Here is a 12,211-nt window from a genome sequence, read left to right as displayed (position 1 = left end):
CCATGAACACAACACACACATTCGCTTGACTTCTCTTAAAATTTTAGCAATCTTATGTGTTCTCAGTGCAGAAGTCCTAAACCTCCATGGTCAAATTTACTCCAGACTCTATTTTAATGCTATTATAAGGGATGGAATTGTTTCTTTAATCTTATATTTCAATTGTTATTTGCAAGTGTATACAAATGCATTCTTTAGATAATTGAGTGTGCATCCTGCAACTGAATTAGTTTGTTGTGTATGATTGTGCATATGTACATGTGGATATAGATTCTTTTTAGAAATTTTCAAGTGTGGAGGACGGCATCTTTGAATTTCTATCTGTCTTATCTACCACCTATCTACTCCCACCCCTCCCCGATGTGTGTGTCTATGTGTGTGTGTGTGTGTGTGTGTGTGTGTGTGTGTGTGTAACTTTTCTTCTTAATGTGAGTTGTATTTAATTTTTCCTCCCTTACTTATTGTTCCAAGAAATGTATGATCATGTTATATAATAGTGAGAGGGACAGACCTTACTTGGTTCCCTTTGCAGATGAGTATGGAGTTAGTTGTGAACCACACATAACTATATCAGCTTGAGAACTAACTCTCAAGTCTTAGATTTTCATATGCTCCTCTCATGAAGGAGTCTGGCATTTGCTGGGTGCTTTTCCTAGGTCTACTTAATTAACTATATGATCCTTTGTTCTGTTCTATGAATTGTAATTTAGATTAATTGTATACTTGGGATAAGTCCTGTTTGCTCATTAAGAACTTTTTAAATATGAAAGTGAATTTATTATTTATGGAGAATATTTTGTAATTTTGTTGTAATTATTAACATGTTCTAATTGTGCTACTTTTGGCTTGCTGTACATCTTAGTGGTATTGACTTGATAGAATTAGTTAAGAAGCATGTTCTCCTCTCCTCTCCTCAATACTATTTTTTTTTCAATTAGCAATATTTATTTAAAAATATTTTCTAAGAGGTAAGGCCTCTGTGTAGTATACTTTTTTTTCCTTTTTTTTTTTTATTAACTTGAGTATTTCTTATATACATTTCGACTGTTATTCCCTTTCCCGGTTTCCGGGCAAACATCCCCCTCCCCCCCTCCCCTTCCTTATGGGTGTTCCCCTCCCAACCCTCCCCCCATTGCCGCCCTCCCCCCATAGACTAGTTCACTGGGGGTTCAGTCTTAGCAGGACCCAGGGCTTCCCCTTCCACTGGTGCTCTTACTAGGATATTCATTGCTACCTATGGGGTCAGAGTCCAGGGTCAGTCCATGTATAGTCTTTAGGTAGTGGCTTAGTCCCTGGAAGCTCTGGTTGCTTGGCATTGTTGTACTTTTGGGGTCTCGAGCCCCTTCAAGCTCTTCCAGTTCTTTCTCTGATTCCTTCAATAGGGGACCTATTCTCAGTTCAGTGGTTTGCTGCTGGCATTCGCCTCTGTATTTGCTGTATTCTGGCTGTGTCTCTCAGGAGCGATCTACATCTGGCTCCTGTCGGTCTGCACTTCTTTGCTTCATCCATCTTGTCTAATTGGGTGGCTGTATATGTATGGGCCACATGTGGGGCAGGCTCTAAATGGGTGTTCCTTAAGTCTCTGTTTTAATCTTTGCCTCTCCCTTCCCTGCCAAGGGTATTCTTTTTCCTCATTTAAAGAAGGAGTGAAGCATTCACATTTTGATCATCCGTCTTGAGTTTCGTTTGTTCTAGGGATCTTGGGTAATTCAAGCATTTGGGCTAATAGCCACTTATCAATGAGTGCATACCATGTATGTCTTTCTGTGATTGGGTTAGCTCACTCAGGATGATATTTTCCAGTTCCAACCATTTGCCTACGAATTTCATAAACTCGTTGTTCTTGATAGCTGAGTAATATTCCATTGTGTAGATGCGCCACATTTTCTGTATCCATTCCTCTGTTGAAGGGCATCTGGGTTCTTTCCATTTTCTGGCTATTATAAATAAGGCTGCGATGAACATAGTGGAGCACGTGTCTCTTTTATATGTTGAGGCATCTTTTGGGTATATGCCCAAGAGAGGTATAGCTGGATCCTCAGGCAGTTCAATGTCCAATTTTCTGAGGAACCTCCAGACTGATTTCCAGAATGGTTTTACCAGTCTGCAATCCCACCAACAATGGAGGAGTGTTCCTCTTTCTCCACATCCTCGCCAGCATCTGCTGTCACCTGAGTTTTTGATCTTAGCCAATCGCACTGGTGTGAGGTGAAATCTCAGGGTTGTTTTGATTTGCATTTCCCTTATGACTAAAGATGTTGAACATTTCTTTAGGTGTTTCTCAGCCATTTGGCATTCCTCAGCTGTGAATTCTTTGTTTAGCTCTGAACCCCATTTTTTAATAGGGTTATTTGTTTCCCTGCAGTCTAACTTCTTGAGTTCTTTGTATATTTTGGATATAAGGCCTCTATCTGTTGTAGGATTGGTAAAGATCTTTTCCCAATCTGTTGGTTGCCGTTTTGTCCTAACCACAGTGTCCTTTGCCTTACAGAAGCTTTGCAGTTTTATGAGATCCCATTTGTCGATTCTTGATCTTAGAGCATAAGCCATTGGTGTTTTGTTCAGGAAATTTTTTCCAGTGCCCATGTGTTCCAGATGTTTCCCTAGTTTTTCTTCTATTAGTTTGAGTGTGTCTGGTTTGATGTGGAGGTCCTTGATCCACTTGGACTTAAGCTTTGTACAGGGTGATAGGGATGGATCAATCTGCATTCTTCTACATGTTGCCCTCCAGTTGAACCAGCACCATTTGCTGAAAATGCTATCTTTTTTCCATTGGATGGTTTTGGCTCCTTTGTCAAAAATCAAGTGACCATAGGTGTGTGGGTTCATTTCTGCGTCTTCAATTCTATTCCATTGGTCTATCTGTCTGTCCCTGTACCAATACCATGCAGTTTTTATCACTATTGCTCTGTAATACTGCTTGAGTTCAGGGATAGTGATTCCCCCTGAAGTCCTTTTATTGTTGAGGATAGCTTTAGCTATCCTGGGTTTTTTGTTATTCCAGATGAATTTGCAAATTGTTCTGTCTAACTCTTTGAAGAATTGGATTGGTATTTTGATGGGGATTGCATTGAATCTGTAGATTGCTTTTGGTAAAATGGCCATTTTTACTATATTAATCCTGCCAATCCATGAGCATGGGAGATCTTTCCATCTTCTGAGGTCTTCTTCAATTTCTTTCCTCAGTGTCTTGAAGTTCTTATTGTACAGATCTTTTACTTGCTTGGTTAAAGTCACACCGAGGTACTTTATATTATTTGGGTCTATTATGAAGGGTGTCGTTTCCCTAATTTCTTTCTCGGCTTATTTCTCTTATGTATAGAGGAAGGCAACTGATTTATTTGAGTTAATTTTATACCCAGCCACTTTGCTGAAGTTGTTTATCAGCTTTAGTAGTTCTCTGGTGGAACTTTTGGGATCACTTAAATATACTATCATGTCATCTGCAAATAGTGATATTTTGACCTCTTCTTTTCCGATCTGTATCCATTTGATCTCCTTTTGTTGTCTGATTGCTCTGGGTAGAACTTCAAGAACTATATTGAATAAGTAGGGAGAGAGTGGGCAGCCTTGTCTAGTCCCTGATTTTAGTGGGATTGCTTCAAGTTTCTCTCCATTTAGTTTAATGTTAGCAACTGGTTTGCTGTATATGGCTTTTACTATGTTTAGGTATGGGCCTTGAATTCCTATTCTTTCCAGGACTTTTATCATGAAGGGGTGTTGAATTTTGTCAAATGCTTTCTCAGCATCTAATGAAATGATCATGTGGTTCTGTTCTTTCAGTTTGTTTATATAATGGATCACGTTGATGGTTTTCCGTATATTAAACCATCCCTGCATGCCTGGGATGAAGCCTACTTGATCATGGTGGATGATTGTTTTGATGTGCTCTTGAATTCGGTTTGCCAGAATTTTATTGAGTATTTTTGCGTCGATATTCATAAGGGAAATTGGTCTGAAGTTCTCTTTCTTTGTTGGGTCTTTGTGTGGTTTAGGTATAAGAGTATTTGTGGCTTCATAGAAGGAATTCGGTAGGGCTCCATCTGTTTCAATTTTGTGGAATAGTTTGGATAATATTGGTATGAGGTCTTCTATGAAGGTTTGATAGAATTCTGCACTAAACCCGTCTGGACCTGGGCTCTTTTTGGTTGGGAGACCTTTAATGACTGCTTCTATTTCCTTAGGAGTTATGGGGTTGTTTAACTGGTTTATCTGTTCCTGATTTAACTTCGATACCTGGTATCTGTCTAGGAAATTGTCCATTTCCTGAAGATTTTCAAGTTTTGTTGAATATAGGTTTTTATAGTAAGATCTGATGATTTTTTGAATTTCCTCTGAATCTGTAGTTATGTCTCCCTTTTCATTTCTGATTTTGTTAATTTGGACGCACTCTCTGTGTCCTCTCGTTAGTCTGGCTAAGGGTTTATCTATCTTGTTGATTTTCTCAAAGAACCAACTTTTGTTTCTGTTGATTCTTTCTATGGTCCTTTTTGTTTCTACTTGGTTGATTTCAGCTCTGAGTTTGATTATTTCCTGCCTTCTACTCCTCCTGGGTGTATTTGCTTCTTTTTGTTCTAGAGCTTTTAGGTGTGCTGTCAAGCTGCTGACATATGCTCTTTCCTGTTTCTTTCTGCAGGCACTCAGCGCTATGAGTTTTCCTCTTAGCACAGCTTTCATTGTGTCCCTTAAGTTTGGGTATGTTGTATCTTCATTTTCATTAAATTCTAAAAAGTTTTTAATTTCTTTCTTTATTTCTTCCTTGACCAGGTTATCATTGAGTAGAGCATTGTTCAATTTCCACGTATATGTGGGCATTCTTCCCTTATTGTTATTGAAGACCAGTTTTAGGCCGTGGTGGTCCGATAGCACGCATGGGATTATTTCTATCTTTCTGTACCTGTTGAGGCCCGTTTTTTGACCAATTATATGGTCAATTTTGGAGAAAGTGCCATGAGGAGCTGAGAAGAAGGTATATCTTTTTGCTTTAGGATAGAATGTTCTATAAATATCTGTTAAGTCCATTTGGCTCATGACTTCTCTTAGTCTGTCGACATCACTGTTTAATTTCTGTTTCCATGATCTGTCCATTGATGAGAGTGGGGTGTTGAAATCTCCCACTATTATTGTGTGAGGTGCAATGTGTGTTTTGAGCTTTAGTAAGGTTTCTTTTACGTATGTAGGTGCCCTTGTATTTGTGGCATAGATATTTAGGATTGAGAGTTCATCTTGGTGGATTTTTCCTTTGATGAATATGAAGTGTCCTTCCTTATCTTTTTTGATGACTTTTAGTTGGAAATTGATTTTATTTGATATTAGAATGGCTACTCCAGCTTGCTTCTTCTGACCATTTGCTTGGAAATTTGTTTTCCAGCCTTTCACTCTGAGGTAGTGTCTGTCTTTGTCTCTGAGGTGTGTTTCCTGTAGGCAGCAGAATGCAGGGTCCTCGTTGCGTATCCAGTTTGTTAATCTATGTCTTTTTATTGGGGAGTTGAGGCCATTGATATTGAGAGATATTAAAGAATAGTGATTATTGTTTCCCTTTATATTCATATTTGGATGTGAGGTTATGTTTGTGTGCTTTCATTCTCTTTGTTTTGTTGCCAAGACGATTAGTTTCTTGCTTCTTCTAGGGTATAGCTTGCCTCCTTATGTTGGGCTTTACCATTTATTATCCTTTGTAGTGCTGGATTTGTAGAAAGATATTGTGTAAATTTGGTTTTGTCATGGAATATCTTGGTTTCTCCATCAATGTTAATTGAGAGTTTTGCTGGATACAGTAACCTGGGCTGGCATTTGTGTTCTCTTAGGGTCTGTATGACATCAGTCCAGGATCTTCTGGCCTTCATAGTTTCTGGCGAGAAGTCTGGTGTGATTCTGATAGGTCTGCCTTTATATGTTACTTGACCTTTTTCCCTTACTGCTTTTAATATTCTTTCTTTATTTTGTGTGTTTGGTGTTTTGACAATTATGTGACGGGAGGTGTTTCTTTTCTGGTCCAATCTATTTGGAGTTCTGTAGGCTTCTTGTATGTCTATGGGTATCTCTTTTTTTAGGTTAGGGAAGTTTTCTTCTATGATTTTGTTGAAGATATTTACTGGTCCTTTGAGCTGGGAGTCTTCACTCTCTTTATACCTATTATCCTTAGGTTTGATCTTCTCATTGAGTCCTGGATTTCCTGTATGTTTTGGACCAGTAGCTTTTTCCGCTTTACATTATCTTTGACAGTTGAGTCAATGATTTCTATGGAATCTTCTGCTCCTGAGATTCTCTCTTCCATCTCTTGTATTCTTTTGGTGAAGCTTGTATCTACAGCTCCTTGTCTCTTCTTTTGGTTTTCTATATCCAGAGTTGTTTCCATGTGTTCTTTCTTGATTGCTTCTATTTCCATTTTTAATTTTTTCAACTGTTTGATTGTGTTTTCCTGGAATTCTTTCAGGGATTTTTGCGATTCCTCTCTGTAGGCTTCTACTTGTTTATTAATGTTTTCCTGTGTTTCCCTAAGTGTGTTCATGTCTTTCTTGAAGTCCTCCAGCATCATGATCAAATGTGATTTTGAAACTAGATCTTGCTTTTCTGGTGTGTTTGAATATTCCATGTTTGTTTTGGTGGGAGAATTGGGCTCCGATGATGCCATGTAGTCTTGGTTTCTGTTGCTTGGGTTCCTGCGCTTGCCTCTCGCCATCAGATTATCTCTAGTGTTACTTTGTTCTGCTATTTCTGACAGTGGCTAGACTGTCCTATAAGCCTGTGTGTCAGGAGTGCTGTAGACCTGTTTTCCTCTCTTTCAGTCAGTTCTGGGGACAGAGTGTTCTGCTTTCTGGCGTGTAGTTTTTCCTCTCTACAGGTCTTCAGCTGTTCCTGTGGGCCTGTGTCTTGAGTTCACCAGGCAGCTTTCTTGCAGCAGAAAATTTGGTCTTACCTGTGGTCCCGAGGCTCAGGTTCGCTCGTGGGGTGCTGCTCAGGGGCTCTCTGCAGCGGCAGCAACCAGGAAGACCTGTGCCGCCCCTTCCGGGAGCTTCAGTGCACCAGGGTTCCAGATGGTCTTTGGCTTTTTCCTCTGGCGTCCGAGATGTGTGTGCAGGGAGCAGTCTCTTCTGGTTTCTCAGGCTTGTCTGCCTCTCTGAAGGTTTAGCTCTCCCTCCCACGGGATTTGGGTGCAGAGAACTGTTTATCCGGTCTGTTTCTTTCCGGTTCCGGTGGTGTCTCAGGCAGGTGTCCTGCTTCTCCTGGGCCCTCCTCCACGGGAGCCCAGAGGCCTTATACAGTTTCCTCTTGGGCCAGGGATGTGGGCAGGGGTGAGCAGTGTTGTTGGTCTCTTCCGCTCTGCAGCCTCAGGAGTGCCCACCTGACCAGGGGGTTGGGTCTCTCTCTCACCAGGTCTGGGAGCAGAGAGCTGCTGCGGGCCGGGATCCGCGGGTGTGGGACTTCCGGTAAACACATAACGTACCCGGTCCTAGAGAAATTCTGCTTCCGTGTGTCCCAAGCTCACCAGGCAGCTTTCTTGCAGCAGAAAATTTGGTCTTACCTGTGGTCCCGAGGCTCAGGTTCGCCCGTGGGGTGCTGCCCAGGGGCTCTCTGCAGCGGCAGCAACCAGGAAGACCTGTGCCGCCCCTTCCGGGAGCTTCAGTGCACCAGGGTTCCAGATGGTCTTTGGCTTTTTCCTCTGGCGTCCGAGATGTGTGTGCAGGGAGCAGTCTCTTCTGGTTTCCCAGACTTGTCTGCCTCTCTGAAGGTTTAGCTCTCCATCCCACGGGATTTGGGTGCAGAGAACTGTTTATCCGGTCTGTTTCTTTCCGGTTCCGGTGGTGTCTCAGGCAGGTGTCCTGCTGCTCCTGGGCCCTCCCCCACGGGAGCCCAGAGGCCTTATACAGTTTCCTCTTGGGCCAGGGATGTGGGCAGGGGTGAGCAGTGTTGTTGGTCTCTTCCGCTCTGCAGCCTCAGGAGTGCCCACCTGACCAGGCGGTTGGGTCTCTCTCTCACCGGGTCTGGGAGCAGAGAGCTGCTGTGGGCCGGGATCCGCAGGTGTCCTCAATACTATTTTTAAAAATAATTTGAAAGGCACTGTACTTGGTTTTTTGTAAAATATACTCATTATTTTTCATAAGTTTTGGACGAATAGCTAAATCTCAGCATTATTTTATATTATTTACATTTTACAACTTAAATTACATTTTACAATTTACAGATTTCCAAGGCTTTGGTGGGTTTTGTGATGACTATTCTTCGTTGTCATCTTGACTATATCTGGGATGGACTACAATCCAGAAATGGGGGCAGCCCTGTAAGTAGGATCTAAAGGAGGGAAGACAACAAAACTTTGATCCAGTATTTAGGTGGGGAGACATAAATTTAGTTGGGCCACACCTTCTGCTGGAAGCCTGTGTGAAGACAATGGAAGAAGGAAGGTTTTCTGCAAAAAAAATTTATATGCACCATTACTAGGTATCTTGTGGTTTACTGATTTAAAAATAGCTTTAATTCTTTCCCTCTGGACATTCATTCTCTTCCTAATGTAACTGAGCTTTTGGGTGAACGATTTTGTAAAATTTCTATAACAATTACGCATCTTCTACAATGCCCTGGAAAAGGAATATAATCATATATGGCTTTGAAAATGCTGAAAAATTAGACCACGAGGGGATGAGGTTCTCAGAGATATTTGACGCATCCAATGGGATGGTTATCACTTTTAACATCTTGAAGCAGCAGGATCATTGGCTCCTGACTTGACTTCATATGCAAGGAAGCCAGTATGCATTTCCTAAGGGTTAGTTAAATATTCATATATATGAAAATATATATATACATTCACATACACACACACACATACACACACACACACACACACACACACACACACACACACAATTTGCCAGAGATTTGAATGAACAGGCAGATAAGAGAAAACCAATCCCACAAAAAAGTATAATATGCAGGCCAGACATAGTAGCTCACATCAGGCATACCAGAACTTAACAGGCTGAAGTAGGTAGACAGACTGCCGGGAATTGAGTACAGCTTGGGATACATAGTGTCTTCTAGGCCCTCCTGGGTTATAGTAAAATATCATATTTTAAAAAATAACAATAGCAAAAATCAACAAGGTGTGCACAATTTTTCATGAGTTGATTTTTTTCATTGGCCACGTGTTTGTAATGAAAGATTGGACAATCAAATATGAATTGTCATTTGTATTGATGGTTCACTGTTTTTAACTTATTTTAGATTTTGAAGGGCCAATTGAAGTTCAGCACAGTTGGGGGAGGCCTTAAGGTACCATTTATGGCACCATCACAACCATAGATACCTTGTTAGAATGACGTTTAACTTCATGTCTTGAAGGATTGTGCTTGGAAAATTTGGCTCTATTAAAAGTAGTGGAGCTTTTGAAAGGTAGAGTCTAATCAGGAAGGATGTCACTGAGAATTCTACACTCAGGAGGAGCCAGTGTTCGTCTCAGGCATATGAGTTATAGCCTTGAGAGTAAAGTGACTGCTGTAAAAGGGAAAGCAAGGGTTCCTGCCCTCTGGCTTCATCCTCGTCTGGTGATCCTTCTGCCACTTGCTTCTGTCATGATTCCGTCTGTCATGAGGCTCCACCAGAGTAGAGAACAATTGGAGCCACCTGATTTCAGACCTTCAGCCTCCCAAAAAAAAAAATTAAAAAAATTTTTAAATTACATGGCATAAGGTAACTTTTATAGCAGTAGGAAAGAGATTAGGTGTGCTCTCTCCCTGAAAAAGCTGAAAAACAATAAAAGCTTCTCACATTAAGACTCAGAAGAAACAGATCATTGAATAAATGAGAAATGCACACTAGTCTTCAGACTCATGAATGAGGGAACAGTGTCCCTTGACAGAGATATGATGACCTAACTTTTTTTAATTGGATATTTTATTTACATTTCAAATGTTATCTTTTCCAGGTTTCCCCTCTAGAACTCCCCTATCCCATCCTCCCTCCTCCTGCTTCTATGAGGGTGCTCCCCACCCTGGCATTTCCCTACACTGGGGCATGGAGCCTTCCCAGGACCAAGGGCCTCTCTTCCCATTGATGCCAAATTAGGCCATCCTCTATTAAATGTGTGACTGGAGCCATGGGTCCTGCCATGTGCACTCTTTGGTTGGTGGTTTATCCCCTGGGAGCTCTGGGAGGTCTGGTTGGTTGATATTGTTGTTCTTTCTATGGGGTTGCAAACCCCTTCAGCTCCTTTAGTCCTTTCTATAAAGAAGCAACAGTTGTTTTATAATCAAAGGCTACAATAAGTTTCTATTGATTCAAGTGTTTCATTAAAATCTAATTCTAACAAATCTTCCTACCATGGCTTACATTTTATTGTACCCATATTCATAACGGAAAGTGCCATTCTGAGCCACGTGATAAGCATTTATCCTTGGGCATCAGGAGTGAGTCACTCACTGTTCCTTTAAATTAAGACAAGAACTTTTGTTCTGAAAAGCCACAAAGTCAGATAGTAAAATTTGGGGAATTTATATCAGTGTTGAGACTTCACGGAAATGTCTTTAGACAACAATCATAAAAATGCAGATGGTAAGAATATATAATGAGATTTGGGGACTTTCAATTTTAATAACAGAATAAAACATTGTCTCTTGTCCGTAATTTAACAAGGAGAGTTTTCCTGAGGTTATAAAATGGGAAATTATAGCCTGGGGTTTCTCAGTGACAACTAAGATTAAATAAGGGCCTCAGAATGAAACATCACAGGGTTTTATGGCGAAGAATGTACCTCTGTAAATAATGTTCATTAAACTAAGTCAGTGTCTCCTAAATATTTTACCACTAGATGCTAAAGAAAAGCTGGAGGCGGGCAAACAGAATCAATAATTGAATATTCTGTGCAAAAGAAAATTATTGATATTTATTTTTTGTTGATGCAACTATTTGTCCTTAAAATAAACTCATCAGTCTTTCAACAGAGGTGTTTTTGAAATTGAACTTAAACTTTTAGCATGGGTAAGGAAAGCCTTAAGTAAGTTTCATAGTGGTACCCTTACTTTTAATGTTGTCTTTGTCATCCAGAATAAAACCAGCATTATAAACGGGCTCTGTTTGCAAATATTTCCACTTAAAATGAGAGTTGCTGTGCTACACTTTCACACAAGAGGGCAGGATTGCGACAGACAAAGGACTGACCTGATGCCTCTCTTTTTTCCTTTGAAACAAGGGGTCCTGTACATACAAACAGCATGAAATACACTCAGCAAACTGTATCCATATATTTTTGAATATGTGCATATAATGTACTGACACAGAACATATATACATATATCTATGCATATATCTGTCATCTATGTAGCTTTCTATATGTCATCTATGTATGTATGTATGTATGTATGTATCTATCTATCTATCTATCTATCTATCTATCTATCTATCTATCTATCTACCTACCCACCTATCTACCTCCCTATCAATCTATTTACCTATCATCTAAAAGAATCCAAGAAAAAAGTCCCAAAATTTAGACGTGAATAAAGATGTTTGGTGCATGAGAGAGATCAGAAGGAGGAAGGCGAAGGGGAAAATGATGTAATTCTATCTTAATTAAAATAAAGAAAACATTTAGGAAGGAAAAAAGCATGAGCTTGTTTTCCTCATATTTGTGGACAGCATGTCATCCGAGAAGAACCTCACACAACAGTACTACCAGTCAACAAAAACTATGCAACAAAAACTATGAAATTTTGCCACAGTAGAAAATGTTACATCCATTTCCATTTTAACATCTGAAGGATTTGTTAGGGGAAATGAAGAGAAAAATATAAACTTCCAACATTTTCACTTTTCTAGGGTGTATACTTTTGAGTTTCCTTTCCCTTGTTTGTTTTTGATACAAGGTCTCATGTATCCCAGACTAATATTGAACTCTATATTGAATATAGACCAGGATTGCCTTGAACTTCTGATTCTCCTGTGTCTGGAGGATCTTGTCAGTGTTGAATTACAGGCACCAGCTCCAAGGCTAGATGTATGAGGTGCTGGGAATCTAAGCCATGTCTCCTGCCAGGGGGATAAGTTTCTTTAACCGTTTCTTCCATGTAAATTGAGCCTCCACCTCAGATCATTTTGCTCAGTAATTGTATCTCTTGTTAGGTAGCACATTCCCTATATTCTCTGTTTCCTATGTTGATGAATAGTGAACAAATTAATTTCAAAAAGTTAACTTTGATACAGAAAATGCATTCTT

Source organism: Rattus norvegicus, chromosome 14 (genome assembly GCF_021556685.1).
Source record: "Rattus norvegicus strain SHRSP/BbbUtx chromosome 14, alternate assembly SHRSP_T2T, whole genome shotgun sequence".
Lineage (NCBI taxonomy): Eukaryota > Metazoa > Chordata > Mammalia > Rodentia > Muridae > Rattus > Rattus norvegicus.
Note: the sequence above shows the minus strand (reverse complement) of the source record.